The sequence below is a fragment of the Pseudorca crassidens genome, chromosome 2 (genome assembly GCF_039906515.1).
Source record: "Pseudorca crassidens isolate mPseCra1 chromosome 2, mPseCra1.hap1, whole genome shotgun sequence".
NCBI classification, from domain to species: Eukaryota; Metazoa; Chordata; class Mammalia; order Artiodactyla; family Delphinidae; genus Pseudorca; species Pseudorca crassidens.
The window spans coordinates 101,240,287-101,258,640 of record NC_090297.1 but is presented as its reverse complement, the minus strand read 5'-3'; the positions used below and the strand labels follow the sequence as shown (position 1 = coordinate 101,258,640).

The 18,354-nt window shown below is 47.9% G+C and overlaps 1 protein-coding gene across 7 annotated transcripts in view; it reads left to right on the top strand.

The window, feature by feature from the left end:
- The window catches only part of NGF (nerve growth factor), a 50,601-nt gene that overhangs the window by 1,789 nt on the left and 30,458 nt on the right, over positions 1-18,354 (top strand). The window contains exon 2 of one of the 7 annotated variants that reach the window (XM_067727374.1): positions 731-883. The exons of the other annotated variants lie outside the window; for them this stretch is intronic. The gene's annotated coding sequence lies outside the window, so the exon portion shown is untranslated. The remainder of the gene's footprint in view (positions 1-730; positions 884-18,354) is intronic. 7 annotated transcript variants of the gene reach the window in all.

Sequence of the window (18,354 nt, the reverse complement as noted above, 5' to 3'; positions counted from 1 at the left end):
GGTCGTCGAAGGGGTTTGGGGTTAACATCACATGCTGTCAACTCCTCCCCCATACGCTTTTCCCAGTGTTTTTGTGCAGGTGGGACAAAGGGCAGTCTCGAAGGGAAAAATGTCAGGAGGCACCACGAATGGGAAACCAAGGTCTCTGGGGCCCAGGGACACATGTTTTGACACGACTGTAGGAGTACCTCAGAGGATTTTACAGCCAGCTGCTGGTGCCACGCCGTCCCTGGACAGCCATCTTACCCCAGAGCAGCCCAGACCCACTAGAGAACTGGAAAACTGGGTCTACTCAGGGCACCTGGCGACTCGTTCCATACCCTTAACCTTTGTCAAGGAGTGAGGTTCCCACCTTCTCCTATCACCCACCACACGTCTCCCCCACCCAGAGGGCCAGAGAGAGCAAGGGATGAGGCTTCACACTCTCCTCTTCCATGGAGAAATCTGCGCGGTGGCCAGGAAGGGGGCCCCCAGCTGCCGACATCAGCAGGGAGGGTAGGGCATGGCAGGGCAAGGCTGGAGCCCGAGGGAAGTTTCTCAACATTACTGAGATTAAACTGATGAGAAAATCGCACAACTTTACTTTTAAATGAGTGCTGAGCACTACTGCTGCACATTCGTGGAGTGCCTTATTTCAGTGGCAACTGCATTGGAGCCGCAGGAAAACTACTCTCTGCTCCCAGCAGGCAGTGGAAAGCTCGCTGAGGACTCATATATAGTCTCTGAGCAGATAACTCATGTCCCCAGAAGGCTTCTCTTTCTTTGACTGGCACCTCTGATCTTGCAAACCATCAGCTACACTGACAGCTCCCAGGCTCAGCCGGTCCTGAGAAATCAACTCTGGGATGGACCAGTTTCACAGAACAGCATATGGTGGCCTCTAGTAAGTAAATGGAGATGAAAGACCCTTCCCCAACCCTTTACTAGGGATCTTGCTTCCTGGCAGTGGGGAGACCGTTAACATCCTAACTCCAAATAGCAGTAAAATCGGGGTGGCCCTGAGGCAGAAATGCAGCTGGAGAGGCTGAGGCTTTGAGGTCATTGACCTTTTGGTTGGTTGTGCACAAGGATGGAATTGTCACCATTTAAGCTGAGATGATAGACCTTGAGCCACAAAATTTAGCCAAGACGAGAATAATGAAAACATACAATAAAAAAGCATCGTAGATTTTTTCATTACTCTTCTATGGGTTACTTTCCATGTTTTGGAGGAGTTTCTATAGGTTACTGGCCTCAATAGGAATCACACTGAAATGATCTCTTGATATCTTTCTCCTGTATTTTGAGGAAACTTCCTGTGGTAGTTTCCTGAATTGTAAGACAGGAGGGAAAGTAGCTTTGTGACCTCGAGCAAGTCACTAAACTTCCCAGCCCTCACTCTCCCAATCTATAGGACAAGGGTAGTGGGTCAACAGTGTTTCTCAATGGGGCTATTGGCATTTGGGGATGATTCTGGGTTGAGAATGACCTATTTATGTAATGCAGGAAGTTTAGTATCCCTACCTCCCCTACTAAAATGACAGAAATGGTGGCAACCCCAAATCCCCTCCCCCCATATATGGCTAAATGCTTATTACAAGGATAATACTGCTCCCGGTTGAGAAGTCCCTTGGCAATTACCAATAAGGGCTTTTCTTTCAGGCCCTATGTTCCGGTCATCTATTATTTAATCATTGAATTGGGGCTTCAGAGGACCAGCCCTGGGCTTCATCCTCCAGGAGCCAGCATATCAGGCTCCAGGAAGCCACTGGCAGGGCTGTGGTCCCGCTGGGCACCATCCTTTGCTTTTGTCAGTGGAGTGTGACTACAAATGACCCACGTGAAAAGAAAACCAGAAAGAGTGGGGAGGAGGGATGGGTGGTATTAGAGCGTGGCAGCTTCTTTCTCTGCCATATGCTATTAAAAACACAGGCAGACTGCCTGCCCCGGGTGTCCACAGCACTGGGAGGAAATCCTTCTCTCCTTTACTAAACGGATCACACTCTGGCACCAGGAGGTCCCTGCTCTGAATGAGAGAACAAGGAAGCAGAACCCTCCCCAGCACGGACAGCACTTCCTACAACATGGGCACATGTTGATATCAAATTAATACAACAGTGCCCAAGCTGTGAGAATCAATGGGAATCAATAATGTGACATTTGATTGAAAAAGCAGGCTAGCAATGCTACGCTGGAGGGACGGTGCTCGTAGCCCTGGGTTTATTCTCACTTATCCTTTCCTCTGCCCCAAGGTCTCACTGGGGGACAAAAAATAGGACCATTTGGTTATTCGTAGTGCAAATGGCTAAAATGAACAATGACTTTGGAGGATATAATTGCTTGCTACTCACCCCCAAGCAGTAGAAGAGAGAAAACTACCAAAGCAGTAGAACTGGCAGAGTTTGAATTTGATTCCTAATGAGGCCCCAAAAAACGGACACTGGAGACTTAAGGAGATTCCCAAATGAGGCTGAGACCGGTCTGATGATGCAATCCGGCAAGTGGGACTAGCAACAAGGCCTTTTGACTTGCCAGGTTTGGCCAGCCTCACACACGGAGCGTCTTTTTATTAGTGGTAGTATGAGTCAGTCAGACAGTCAGGGTTTCCCTGAATATTCCCCACTGGGGTAAGCAGACGGAGATGTTTTGGCATTGCCCGTGGGGGCCTCTGCAGGTGGAGAGCTCTGCCAGTGGAACGATCTAGCTCCGACGTCAGTGGGAATGAACGGCCCAAGCTTCCCACAGAAGCTATTCCACATCGAGGGCAGTTATAATCCGCTACTACTGGAATCGTCTCCCAATAGCCACAAAGTGTTTGTTGTTTGGTACAGATGGGCTGATTTTCCCATTTCCTTTGGCTGTTCCTTCGGTAGCCAGGGTTGGTGGAATATATCATCTGTCTGCATGCGGCACGCTGTGCCCGAGTGAGCCCAGGGAGGGCCGTTTGCTGGAAGCCATGAGAGCTCAGCCCGGGTTGGGGGAGGGAGGTCCTGTCTCTGCCCCCCATCACTATGGATCTGATGTGTGGTTAAAGTGACTTGCGTTTCTCACTTGTCCAGTCTGGAGAAGTGCCGTCCCATGTCTGGACCTGACCAGGCCCGGCTTGGAGGTCAATCACCTCATCCTTGTCAGTAACCATACGCTGAACTCCCACATTGTATGAGAGACGCCGAGAGAGGCAGGCTCCCTTTGGGTTGTGGTTTCGAAGGAAGGAGCAGTCGTGCTGGACTCTAACGGCCTGCAGGCGGCTGGACTAGGTGAGCAGGGAGGAAGTTGAGCACCAGGAGACCAGAGATGCAGGAGGGCGTCTCTTGTACCCAATGTTCCTCTTCTGTGAAACAGAGAGAACAGTAGGACCTACTCTGTTGGGCTGTTGTGCACATCAAGTGGGATGATACTGATGGGACACCAGCACAGGCCTGGCGCACAGTTGAGCAGGCACTCAACAAACACGAGTTCCCTTCGCTCATGTTCTCCCTCTGTGGTACTGATCTGAGGGAGTCCTCCCTTTATGCTTTTCACTTCAGATCGGACAACATCATCTTTGCATTTTTTATGCCTCTGTATGTGTAAAGCTTTGCTGCACTAGGAGAAGAAAGCTTTCCGGAAGCACTGAAGCTTCTCTAGGAACTTACCCACCTATATTTTGACCTTCTGTAATTAACATTCTCATTTTGATGGAATTTGAAGCAAACATTTCACCTGGCCTCACAATATCTGAGTAAAAGGAAACTCATGGATTTCCTCCTGCAATTTTCTTTCAGAGGCAAACTTCTCCTCAGACTTGTATCTCAGAGATGTTATGTAATGCTCTCTAAATAAGGCATTTCTTGCGAATGGCCATTTGTACTGGCAGCTTTAGGAGTGTTTCAGTTCCTTACCCCGCAGAGCCAACTCCTCCTCCAACAACTTGTTTCCTCAGGATTTTATGTATCTTATCAAGTTTACAAGAGAAGGAAGAGGAGGAGGTGAATTTCTCTATGGCAGCCAGGCGGGCATTTGCGCTCTCCCACCCCAAGGGTCAGTGGCTGGCCAGCTGTTGCTGAATAGCGTATAACCTGTGGTTAAAGGGGGAACAGTCCTCACCCCCAGGGAGGCAGGCTCACTGGACATCAGGTCACTGGACTGATTTTCCTTCTCTCAATTAGCATCTTGATTAATATGCTAACCAGGGGCCTGGGCACTGTGGAGAATCATAATAAATATAAATGACGGTCCTGCCCAAGGAGCTGGCTCTAGAGCGAACATTTAAATGGCTTCAGAGAGGCTCATCAGATAACGTAAATGAGGTAAGGCCATGAGCCAATGGGGCCTGCAGTAAACTAGAGAGGTTATGCCCATCAGAAGGGGACAGGCCGTCTGTTGCTTTGCAGGTTTGTAGGTCTAATGTGGCCAGATCTTCCAACTTTTCCAAAAGAGTCAAAACTTTGAGTTTGAATGTATAGTGTCTTCACTTTTCAAAACATCTGTGCAGACCAAACAAAATCTGTCTGCAGCTTCTTTTGTCTTGTCATCTAGAGAATACACTTGGAGCAATTGAGACCAGTATCAAAATGGAAACTAGTTGAAGAAGTGCGAGCTGTGTGGCTCTCAGAGAGGTCTGAATGGCGCGGTGCTTTCTCCAGAGGCTTCCTGAGGGAGGGGATGTCCTGCGGGCGGGTAGGATTGTATAAAAGCAGCCCTGGCACAAAATAGAACTACCTTCAGAGGCAAGCTTTGCCTCTCGTTGCCTCTATAACCACATTACTTAATCCCTCTAAGCTTCAGTTTCCTCATCTGTAAAAGGGACTCATAATGCTGATCTCGGGGGACGGTTGCAAGGATGACAGGAGGGAGGGCTGGAAAGCCCTTACTTAGCCCAGAGCCTGGAACACTGGCAGTGCCCAGCGAGCCTGAGTCCTGTCTTAATGCTGGGTGGGTGGGGTTTAGCCAGTCCAGAGGGCATTAAAGGGCCAGAGGCACGAAGAAGGGCCCGTCACTGAGCTTTGTGAACAGTTGCTTTTTGAGGACTTGAGCCGCAACTGCTTTTCCTGCCCCAAGAGAAGGACAGAAGGTGTAGGCTATTTTGCTCCCCTCCCCACCTCTTCCTGCTTCTCCCCACTGCCTGAGACCATGTGCCCGCCTGCTCTGTCAGAATGCCACCCTTTAAAAACCTGACCTGGGCCAACAGCAGAAAAACACAACTCGACTCCATAAGAAGGAAAAGTACTCCGGGAGGCTGTATAGACACGCACGGCAAATATTCAAGGAATTCTTAGGAATAAAAAAAAAAAAATTCATAAATCTGGATTTTTGCATGAGGCCATCACAGGAACATGTTTTCTCAATTAGCATACACATTGCTTGGAGTGAAGTCACTGAGTCCGCGGCTCCTCAGGCTGACTTGTGCCGAAGCCACCTGATCTGGACCTCACTTTCCATGATCTAAATCTGATCCAGCCAACCCTGTCCCTGCCCTTAGCTGCCGAAACAAAATCACCCCCAAATCCTAAACCAGGGTGGAGACATACACACCGCACTGCAAAGCAGTCTAATTTCAGATCCTGGGTGTACTCACCCAGACATGAGAAAGACAACACTCTTCTTGATGGTGGAGTGATAGAGTCTCAGCAACCCCTTGCATTGTTCTTTTCCTTGGGCGTTTACTGTTAGATGGTGACTGCACTGCCCCGTCAGATCAGATGTGTCCTTTAGGTTCTGAAGGCAGAGAAAATTGTTTCTTTTGCAAAAGCATGCATCAACTGCTTAAAATGTTACTAGCCGGTGCCTGAGATCAGCGATTACGTTTTCTGGATGGTTTCCTGGACTGATTCTTTTCCAAGTGAATGGCTTTGTCAGATATTTGTCATTTCTGAAATATTTGATTAATGATGTCCCCTCATCAGAGGGATGGTCCAGGGCGCATAATTAGCAGCCTGCCTCCAAAGCAAAGATGCCGTCCAGCGTCCAACAAGATCAAGCAGGAAGTTGACCAACATTTCAAATGTTACCCTGCCCTAGAGTAAAGGAAAGAAAAATGGTTTTCAAACTACAGACCCATTAGGGGGATGCGAAATCAAGTAGTACGACTCTCTCTCTTTTTTTTTTTTAAAGAAAAAAGTAGAGTAACTTTTTAAAAATCAATATGCGTTGCATGGAGAAAGGGAAGGTATTCATAAAACTTTTATTTTAGTTGTATATACATTTACACAATATGTGTGCATACCGGATCACGATGGAAAATGTTATTTTTTCACTGTGAGTCATGGTTAAAAACGTTTAAAAGCTACTGGCACGGACAACAGCGTTGTACAGGAAAGGGCATCGCTCTGAAGCCAGGCAAACTTGGGGTTAAATCCCAGCTCTGGGATTCCTAGTTGTGTGATCTTGGGTAACTTAAGTACTGTAAGGATCAGCGGCCTCATCTGTAAGGTCAGACTAATTGCTTCCTCATAGGGCTGTTGTGTAGATTAAGTGACTAAGATAAAGTGCCTGGTACTGTGCCTGCCACCAAGGAGGCCTCAGGAAGCAAGAGCCACTGGCATCACCTGTCTTCTCCTTCCCCCCCGCCCCCGCCTCCTCTTCCTTCTTTATCTTCTTCTTTGAGACTAATCAACCTCATCAGAACCGTGACTTCCCTAGATGTTTCTATCCTTGAGGTTGGCTGCTTCTCTGGCCAACCCAGCGAAGAAACAACAGCAATCGTATCTCACCTTTGTCCCTACTTTTCTCTACCGTCTTTCCCTATGTCACGTTTGCATAGCCATCTTTCTGTGATTCTGTTCCCCAGACATGATCATGACAGTAATTGTCCAAGGGGCCCAAGACATCCCCCTCCCTGTCACTAAGAACCATCAGAGGGGTATCCCAGCCTTCCCTGGCCTTGTGACCGGGATGAATGCTTTGGTCCTAATGTGGTGGTATAGTGACTCTGTATGTAGCTTCTGTTCCCACAAATCACATCCTTCCTCCTCAGTATATTTTTGTAAGGGCAACAGGGCTAAGATACCATTAAAATGTTGACATTGTCAAATTCTTAAGAAGTTCCTGCCCAGAGCAGAGAGCCTAACATTTTCTCGTGAGTGAGGCTCCAGGCGGCCCCAATGTGGAGGGTTTCAGTTTCTCTCCTGGTATAAACAGCCTAGAGGCTCCTGGCATGGGTCCTGGAGCTGACAGCTTCAGGTAAACCAAACCCTAATCCTGGCTCCGGTCCTCAACCTGGCCCTAATGTGTCACTGACCCCAGACCACCCCTTTCCAGCTGGAAGTGTGGAAGACGGACCCACACCAGGGGCCACAAAGATGATATGCCCCAGTTTTCCTGAGAGCCTGGCTAACGCAGCCCCTGAAGACAGATCAGGGATGACAAACTGCCGCCTCTTTGTTCAGACGGAAGCTTCACCTTTCTCCCTCCTGTTTCCCGTGCTCGCCTGGGGCTCATTCCAGCTCTTTTCTTGTAAAATGCCCTCCCCCTGGGCCCCATTTTCACCACTCAGATTCAAAGAGGATTATTAGTGACATCTCCTCAAATACTGAATTCCTATCCAGACCAAAGGTTTAAAGCTCCTTTCCAGGCAGTTAAGACATCTCTATTTGAGGTTGCAGGGCAGGGGGCCTAAGGGGAGAAGGCAGACGTGGATCTGGTGTAATTTTCATCTCTGTAAGAGTCTCCGTGCTTTTCCACCACTCATCCCACTATTCCCTGTAAAACTAATGTCACCAGGCCAGTTGCACATTTTAAATAACATTTATAGCAGAAGAGACACATTTGTGACATCATACCCAGCCCCTTTCTCCTTAAGCAGGTGGGTTATATTGAGCCAAGCTCCGGGAGCTTGACTGGACCATAAGCAAAGCAGTTAAGAGGCTGTTTAAATCCATCACTGTTGCACCTGGGTTTTTTGTTTTGTTTTGTTTTGTTTTGAAGAAAAAGTGAATGCTGACTTAACATTTTTGTGCCCAAAAGGGGGGGAAGAAAAAGCATATTTCCACCCTTTCTGAAACTTGCAATGACAAATGGAATCAATTGTCCCAGAATATGACATACCACCAAGAATATTTCTTATGCATGAAACGAATTACCTTTCTTTTCATCTGGGTTCAAGGGTATTGTGTCTGTCCTCTCACGGGGAAAGTGTGAACACTTAGAAATGTTTTCATTTTCTTTTTCAGGAGGTCAGACACCAAAGCCTGACTCCAGATTTCATGCCCATGTGTCAGCATCTCTGTATCTTGGAAATGAAAGAAAATATTTAGGGAGTGGGGCTTTTAAGTATTATTTTGATTTTTTCTAAAAAAGAGTGGGACAGAAAGTAGAAGGCTTAATAAAGCAACAAATATGTTTCAAAGATTATTTTTAAAGCACCTTTATGATTAAGGGGAAAGAAAGGAATTTTAAGTTGGCACAGTGTACAGAACGTCCTCCTTCTACCCATTTCCACTTCTTAAATGATTATGGACCTATTGCAGAATTCGGACTGGCAATACTTGTGCTTGGGAAAATTTCACAAACCTGTCTGAAGCTTATTTCTTTTATGGATTGGGAAAGTTGTTATGTAAGAAAGAAAAATGGTTAAGTCAGATATAGGTTATTTATTTCAACTCAGTACTACTGAGAGCTAGGAAACTGGGGATTATTTCTGGCTCAGCTTCTTCCTAGCTGTGTAACTTGGGCAAATCACAGAACCCCTCTGAGCCTCTGTTTCTTAATCAGTAAAATGAGAATAATAATATTGCCCCTGCATTACCAGATGGGGCTGCTGCCTTGAATATGGTTGCCAGCTGGGAAGATACCTTGACTGTAGGTATAAGAGGTGAGATGTGAGAGCCCTGGACAAGGACCATGAGACTCCTGGCGCCAGTGCTGGCTCTGCCCTTAGTTGGGTGAGGAACCTTGACAGTCACTTACCCTGCATGAGCCATCCCAGCTCCCATCTGCCCGTCTCAGATGCAGTAGCAGATGTGAAGGCACTTCAAGCCTAGGCAGAAACAAGCTGTTCCCACCATGGTGGGAACGGAGGCCTGTGCCAGGCACTGAGTGGGCCCCTGCGAGACTGAGGCCAAGGGTGCCATGGAAAAAGTATGAACGTGGAATCAGCCTCTCCAGGGCTCCAGGCCCAGGAGTGGCGTTGAAAAACACATGTGATCGAGGGCAAATCACTGCAGCTCTCTGATTTCCAGTTTCCTCAGCTGTGATATGGAACTAGTAGCACTTACTTCTTAGTGCAAAGATTAAACAAGGTGACCCCTGCCAAGTCCTTGGGTTGTCCAAAACCCAGTTTTATAGTGGTCCTTGGTGCTGATCACAAATGAGCGCCCAAGGGGCTCCCCGCTTAGGCAGTGAGCTGGCTGAGGACAGTCCACGGTGGATGAGGTTGCCAGGCCACGATGCCTCGGGGATGAGAAGCTCTCCTAATGTCCCCTCTCTCTCACTGACCCTCTTCTCTGTCTCCTGTGCTGGCTTTTCCTTCTTCTGACCTCTAAATATTGGAGTGCCTGGAGCTCAGTCCAGGGTCCTTTCTTTCCCCCAGGCATTAAAGGTGAGCTACACCTTCTGGACGTCTATTTCCAATCTGGACTCTCCCCTGGGCTCCAGGCTCTTCTCTTCTACTGTCATGGCCACTTGGAGATCTAATGGACCTCTCAAGTTGAGAATTTTTGACCCCTGAACTACTTTTCTCCGAGTCTTATTTTAGTCTTCCCCATTTTAGACAATGACATCATTATTCCCAGTTGCTCAGACCCCAAATCTAGAAATCATCCTTGACTGGACCTTCCTCATCACCTTTTATATTCAATCCACCAGCAAGTCTCACTGGTTTCCAAATAAGTTCTGAACCCAGTCCCTTCTCAGCATCCCACTACTGCCTCTTAGTCCCAACCACTATCACCTCTCAGCCAGACGACACAGGGCCCTCCTCCTGGATTCCCTGCCTCCACTCTTGTTTCCCACAGCCTTTTAACCCAACAGCAGTCACAATGCCCTTTTACAAATGTAAATCATGTCATGTTATTTCTTAGCTCTCAACCCTCCAATTACACAGAGAATAAAATCCATACCCTTGCCACGGGCTCATTTCAATGGTTCCTAACCCAGTGGACATTGGGCAACACCATACATTTTTGATTGTCACACGTGGAGGGGGCCGGGGGTGGGGTGATACCAGCATCTAGTTGGTGGAGTCTGGGATGCAGCTAAACATCCTGCAGTGCACAGGACAGCCCTCAACAACGAAGAATTATCTGGCTGAAAATGTCAGCAGGGTGAGGCGGAGAATGCCTTTATGTGATCTGGACCCTGACCCTCCTTCCTGTGTCCTGTATCACTCCTCCAATCGCCTGCTACGTGGCAGCCTCTCTGACATTCTTGCTATATCTTCAACATATCACTCTTGCTACTGACTTAGGCCTTTGTACTTGCTATTTCCTCTGTTGGGGGCACTTCTACCCACAGGTCTTCTTCACATGGTTAGCTTTTGCTCATCGTTTAGGTCTGCTCAGATGTCACCTCTTGAACACCGTAATTTAATGTCTATCCCCACTCGACCAAACCCTGCCATGGTAGGTTCTGTTCCCTTACCCTACTTTCTTTATTTCACAGTACTTAGTCCTATTATTTGTTTTCTTGGTTATTATCCTTCTCCTCCACAGGAATGTAAGAATGGGGACAGGGACTTTGTTGTGTTCACCAAGGGCTGCATCACATATAGGAGCTCAAGAAGTATTTGTTGAATGAATAAATGGTTGGTAAATATGGCACAGACGGGGATTACTACAAAAGGTTAGGAAAGGAGACCATCAGTGGGATCCAGCACGTAGGGGAAGGCTTCCTGGAGGAGGTGTGACATGGGCTGCTTTGCAAGTTTGTGCAGCCCTCACCCCTTCAGCTAAGGTGGCCCCAAATGGAGCAGGGCTGTGGCCTCCTCTGAAGCCTGAATGTACCTGGGGGCACCTCTTGTAGATTAGAGCCAGCTGTGGACTTTAACATTCAATAGGGTGGAGAGCAGAGCTGGAGGGCTCAGGGGTCTAAGATGTGTGACTGAAGAGAGGAGCCAGGAAAGAGAGGCGACTGGGAGAAAAGCAGGAGCAGGAAGGAGTAACCTAGGCTCCAGTTGGTTCAGATCAGGAGCAGAGCTCAGTATGGAGGGAGGGAGGGGTCTGGGACGGAAGAAAAGCCATCTCCAGGGAACATCTCTGGGTAGCTCATCCTGAAGGGCTGATAGTAGTTCCTGGAGAAGGAACTGGGGGTTCTTCTAAGTTTTCCAGGAGCCAAGTGAGACAACTGTGAGTTGGACTTGGGCCATTAGAAAGGCCAGCAAAGGGTAAAATCAGACCTTTCACGTAGCCAGGCAGAGACTGTGTCCTGAATAGACATACTGACCCATATCTAGTTGGTATTACATGAGATAATTATGCAAATGTGGTTCCAGGATAGTCTTGATTTCAAGCACTCTGAGCCATTGCCAAACATTAGTCCTGGGCTTCAGTTTAAAAAAGCAATTCCCATAATGCCACACGTGACAATGTGTAGTCCACGTGCAGCACATGCCAGCTGATGAGTGGGTGCCCCCCACCGCCCCAGGTCAGCCCCCCCGTGCCACCTCACGATAGGATGTAGATGTCCAGTTCTTGAGGAGGGTTGGGTTCACATCACGGATTATTTTTCCAAGGTCTCAGGATCCCAGAGTTTGTAGATCATGGAGCCCCCACGGGAGGGGAATGCCTCGTCCCAGGTACATAGCTCCACTCATCCCAACATCTCCTCCGAGTGACATGTATGGTCAGGGTCTGTGCCCTCACGGCCACCTCAGAACACTTACTCGCAGCTCTGGTTCATTTTGCTGCCTGGATACTTCTGAGGATATCACTATAGGGGATTAGCTGACCAACACCCTATTTTATTAGTCTGTTAATGTAAGTTTAGAGTAATACACCTCAGATGTAGACAGCTTACTCCAACCTACCAAAAATATCATCATGAACATTTACAAGGTCTAAAGAATGATATAATGGTGGTGAAATTCAGATGCGTTACATTACCCCAATGTCTAATTTAGCCCTGACTCAGTCCATAGAAATATGGATTTCCCCACAGATGTAGTCTCATAGCTGCCTGGGCCCCATGTGCCTCATAGAGCTAAGGTGATGACTCTGTCTGTCCCACATTCTTGAAAGCCATAAAACACCCCTGAACTAACCATCTCTTTGCTGCGTCCTCAGAGAGCCGCTGACACTCACTTTGACGTTTTGGTCACAAAACCTGTCTGCCACTTGTCACTGGATCCCCCTTCCATCATTAGGTCTCCTTGGTATATAGAGATTTGATGCTCTCAAACTTCTACTCCATCAAAGGCTGATCTTTGACCCTTCGTTCATACTAAGAAATACATGGCCGACAAAGGCTCAGACAGATGCTTATCCCAGGGGCAAACGCTCTCAGCAGCCATCAAATTCCCTCGGTCAGAAGGCAGTGAACCACTCAGAGGCAACAGAGCAGGCAAAAGGCTAGCCCTGGTCCTTCCTTCCTACTGACTGTGCGACTTTACATATATTATAAAAACTCCCTTTGATTCTCAGTTTCCTAACTGTAACATTGGAATAACAATAATAATAATACCTCCTTTATAAAGCAGTGGTTAAATGAGAGCATATATGTAACAGCACAGTACTTGGCACATAAAAAGCTGTAACGGCAGCTATTTGCTATTAAAATCTTGGAAAGTAAAATTTCAGACATCAGTCAATGACTCATGGAAATATTTTGGAGCTTAAGGTCTTTGTGAAGTGAGAGGGAAAGGGAATGGAGTTTAAAACACTGGGAGGAAATCCCTAGCAGAGGAAGGCAGAAGTTCAACGTCACGGTGTCCCTGTGATTACCATTCAATTGTGGGGTAAGCCTCAGTTAAGTCGTCTGTCAAATGGCAGTAATAATAAGGTTGCTATGATGATTAAATATAATAATGCCTATGGATGGTTAACATAGCACCACGCACGTCAGCCTTGAAAAGTTTAGGGTTCTTGTTGTCATGGTTGTTATCACAACCTGTCTTCCCCATGCCAGGTCTTCTTGCAACTCTTTACTCAGGTCAAGAGTCCATGTAGAAAGTGCAACCTAGCTTCCTAAGCACTATTCCAGGATTTAGGCTGGAGCACCTCTCCCCGACCCACAAGGGCCTGTCCCTGTCGCAGAGCATTTACAGCCAGCTAAGAATTACTCCCACAGATTTCTGGGATCCACTCCTTGCTGCCTCCATGTGGCTTTGTCATGTGGAAAGGCAATGTCATGCTATGCACAGACAGGGGACAGCTCCTTTCCTTTCTTACAAGGGGTTTGGTGGTAGTCTCACCTCGCTCTCACCTCTCATTCCTGGGATGGTCACAAAAGCGAGGGAACCATGGCCCTTGAAATGAATTTATGCAGCAACAGGTAAAAGGGAAAGGGGCCCAGAACTTAGCTTTTGCCATTGGTCTTGCCAGAAAGTGCTGGACTGGGACAGAAAAGCAATCCCAGAGAGAAGGGTCCTCTAGCTTCCTTGGACTCAAGGAGAAGTAAATTGTAGGTTGCCTGATTTGTGATCAAAGCTACCGAAATTTATAAAATGTTCTGAGGATGTTTCTGCCCATGTGTTCCTGAGTAAACCTATAAAAATGGAGGAATATTTTGGTTCCAACAAAACTGGTGATTAGGACTGACTCCTACTGCCAAGGTGAGGTCTGCCTTAAAGCTAACTATTCAGCAGGTGTCACTGGCTTCTCACTGCACTGTTCTGGGCTTTAGCAGGATATAGGACGTTTAAGACTTGGACCTGCCCACAAGGGACTTAGGAACTGACCGGCAGTTCTTACTTCATTTTAATTCCAATGAAGCCTTTAGCCTTTTGGGAAAAAGAATCACTGGGATGAATCTAATACCACAGGGCTGGCTGTCAGATGGATTCTTCTATGACCCGGTGGCCTTGGACATGAAAAGGAAATGAAAACATTTCATTATGAGATTTTCTTCCCCCCCTTCCGCATGTTTCCGCCGTCTGCCCCGCCTACCCTCCACACCACACATACACATGCACACACACACACACACGCACACACATGCACAGGCACTTATAACCAGACGCACATATACACACATACATACACCCACACACCTCACATGAAAGAGTGAAGACATTGCTGAAGCAGCTGCAAACATTCAAAAATTGCGTTACCTTCCTGACTCAAGTATCCATAGAATCTTAGCATTGAAAGAATCATGCGAAATCATTCAGTCTTTATATAGAGATATAGATACAAATTTTGAAAAAGAAGGAAAAAAAGCCAGAAAGGTAGCAGGTGAAGTGCCTTGTCTAAAATCAGGGTCACCAACCAAGCCCAGCTCAGGTCTCAGGTCATTTCTCTTTTTCACTCTTTCATCAGCTATTTCACAAGCACCGATTTTGTGCCAGGAGCCGTGCCAGGCATCCCTGATACAAGGGAGACAAAAACTGTACAGAGTTCCTCCCTCACAAGGCTTATAGACTAGTTGGGAAGACAGTGGCAAGAATCACACAAAGGAATGGGCGGTTTCCACTCTGAGAAGTGCTCCATGTGAGAGATCCACATGCCATTGGAGAGGGGGTCCTAGGGGGGCAGGGATGGTTCCTGGAGGAAGGCATGATTCATTTGAGAGCGGAAAGGTAGGCAGGAGAAGGAGAGATGCTCCCCAGATGAAGGGAAGTCTCCCTTCCTCACCCAGGAAGATATTTCCGACACTGGTGTGCTGAGGCGGGCTCCGACAGGCTCTCACCTGATCCTCCGCGAGCTTCTCTTCCCAACTCCACACTCAGTGAGGTCACACTGGTAGCTTGAAATTAGCCACGGTGGGAGTATTTACACCCCAGAAAGCAGCAGATGCTACAAATCAAGGTCCATCCCACTTTGGAGAACCGCCTTTACCAACACACCATGGGCTCCAACTACGTTCTACCTGCTTCCTGCTGTGGACAGCACAGACCCTGCCCTTTAAGCCAAATGCCTGTCCCCTTCCTGCAGAGACTCTTCCAAGAGCCTATTCCCAGAAAGGCACTGTCAACAAGTGACTGGGGCCTTGGGGCTGTTTATGTCACACCCTGGGCCATCTGGCTTCTAAGAAAGAGCCCGTTCTTGTGGTCTTCGTCAGCCCCTTGCCATCTAATGATATTTATCAACCACCTCTATGAGACACTTGGTCAGGCAGATCTCCGGTCAGGCTTTGACCCCTCAGGAATTCGGGGCCTGGCTGAGGCTGCTAGGCTGACATTGTTCTTCCTTAATATAACTCGGGCTGCTCGGGGCACAAGAACCAGGGGCTGAACGCTCAGCTGAGGGCACGAGATCAGGACGTGGCACCACTGCTGTTTTTCCCAGTCTGTTTCTAGGCACAGGAAACACCAGGTGAGCACAGGTCAGAGTCACAATATAGATGATCTGGTCAAGTTTTAAAAACAACTGATTCTACTATCCTTGCACCTTCACTGTCCTCCCAGTTTTCTAAAGGGATCTGCCAAGAGAAAGAGTGAGTGTTGAGTTCTTACAAAGACTGACAGGAAGCAAAGCAGGTGGACATGGCAGAGGTGGTGCTTTACAGTGGAAGTACCTTTGTTTCCAGGGCGTGTGTGCACCTGTGTGTGTGTGTGTGTGTTTCTGTGTGTCTGCGTGGTGTCTGCTGTGCACACAGAATATGGGCTCTGGATGATGGTGCAGGTGCAGATGAGGCAGTCAGGAGGGCTGTGAGATGGAGAATCTTGGAGGAAAAGACCAGCCATGGGGTCTGGGTGGGAAAAGAAGCTGGACACTCTAGATGATTCCCTCTGATCAGCTCCCAGCTTCCGGATGGGAGCCCGTGATGCTCACACTTGGCTCACCCTGGGGAAGGCACCCGCTGTGCTATGGAAACTCAACCATTTACTAGCTTAACCTCTCATCAGATTTAAAGGCCGGGTGACACCAACCAGCAAGTCTCCCAGCCAGGATTTTCAGTTAGAGCCAGGCATGAGTATGCAGGGAATAATTTAGGGGGTGCTGTGAAGCCACCCAACGTTATCTGCCCATAGCACACTCTGGGCACCACCCCTTAGGTGGACTGTGGGTCTCCTGATGGCTTCCCTTAAAAGCAAAACCCAAATGATCAGGGCAGCATTACTAACACCTACTCCTGAATTAGGTTCTCAGATGATCAAACTGCACACGCAGGCTGGCAGTGGATGCACTGAGGGACAGAGGCTGCCCAAAGGGGATGTGGGGGGAAGACCAGCAGGTGGGCCGCCAGGGTGGTAGGACATGGTGATGCCGCAGCAGTTGCTGTTTGTAGGTGCTCTGTATTTAGAGCACAGAGGAGATGATGAAAGAGAGAGGGTGGCTGGAGGCCACAGATGTGCCAAAGGAGGTTGGCACTGGTGAACTGCCCACAGTAATGCAGACGAGAGTCGGGTGGATGTGGAGACAGCCGCCGGCTGCTGTGCAGAGAAGTTACATCCCCTTGCTGTTCCTCTCCTGACACTGCCTTGGAGTCCAAGGGTACCTACTGACCCTTCTGGCAATGCGCCATAATTCCAGGGTCCTGACCCAGATCCCGTGAGTCAGTGAGGCAGTCGAGAGGGCAGCCTTGTCCAGCCATCCGTAGAGGGACTGTGGGCGGTCCCCATTCTCCACGGCAGTTGTGCAGGTTGTGTCCTGTATCGGGTATCCGGCCGAGGGGGTGAGTGGGAGCTCTGCTGATGGAAGGGCACCTTCCACTAATTCACACAAAGGCTCCACGGGATCTGGCTGCAGCCTGCCCCTGGGAAGCCCCCCTGGGTCCTGGAACAGAGGCCACGAGAGAGGATGGGAAGCCCAGAGAAGGGGGAAGTTGTGTACCGTGGGGCCAGGGGAGGGGCAGCCTTTGTGGGAGGGAAAGGTGAAGACTGATGCTGTCCGCTTACCATCTCCTAGAGCAGCACAGGGTTATCTGTTTACTCCACCGAAAGCCACACGGTCTGAAGATCAAGGGATGTTTTCTTTATTAACAGTGAAATAACTCACGAGTTTATGTTATCATGTGCATTGTCTAAATATTGTTAAATAAAACATCTTATTGCCAATAATTACCCAAACATTTCAGTGACACGGGACTCCTGCCAGCGGCAGGGATGGGATTCCAGTTCGACAGTGAGAGCCAAGCGTTTACTTTGCCGCACACAGTCACTTGACTGGGGTCTCCTGACTGCGGCTCTACTCAGTGGAAGCTCTTTATCAGTCCCAGGTGAAGAGAGCTCGGATAAAGTGCGAATTATTCTCTGTGGTCAGATCCCAAAGTATGTGGGTGACAAACACAGTGGCATCGTTTCCTTGAGTGAGTCCTGTTTTCCATATGTGGGAGGAATTCCAGACTTGAGAAGTCTGCATCCAGACTTCATAGATTTTTTTGTTTCTAATTGAGACAACACGACTAACCATAAAGAACAATACCAGCCTGGCTTCTAAGCTCCGAAAGGCTCTGGGTCACAACTTGACCTCCACAGGGATTGGACAGGCTCCAACAGCAACTACTCTCTCTGGTTGTCAAGCCGGACCACAGGCTCCACAAGAGCAACTTTCTGTTGGCTTGTGGAGTGTGGAGACAGAGCAGATGTGTCTGCCTGCTAATGCACTGTGGGATGGAGTTGCTCTCTGGGCTTATTGAAATCAGATGCCCAGCCCTCAGAGCTGCCCTGCAAACACATGGTGGCTCCACGCAAGCGTCATCACATTGGAAAATTACAAGAGCCATGACTCCACCTACTCACCCCCGTGCAAGACTCCATTTTTACCAACTGGGCAAGAGAAAGGCCTTCCCTCCTCCATTACACACTCCGAGGGGCCAGGCCCATGCCAAAATAAAGTACTTCTAGATAGCTAAAGTGGTATGAAAATTTGAGTACCAAAGACAATGCTGCAGGATGTGACCAAAATGTTAACATTGGTTATCTCTGAGTAGTGGGATTGGAATAAAAAGCATGATGGCATATCGGGAATTGTGCATACTTGTTTGAGAAAATTACACTCAATCCCCAAATAATATTCCACTTGTTACAAACAAATCCTGAAGTTATGGGGAAATCTCTTCTCTTAATATGCAATGTCATTTGAGAAAAATACATCTTAAAATGCTAGTTAGTTAATAAACTATTTCAGTTGCTCTAAGATTTAAAAGTTTAATCAAAATTGTATTGACTCTCTTTGAGATTTTCTAGGTTAAAATTACGTAATCTGAGTAAAATATTGTTAGAGTGAGTTTGTTTGTTGGTTGTTTGATTTTTGAGATTTACCTAAGCAAATATATATACTCTGGTTTCCTCCTCTGTACAAAAACCAAACAACTCTACTCGTAGAGCTATTACGAGCATTAAGTGAGATAATCCATTTA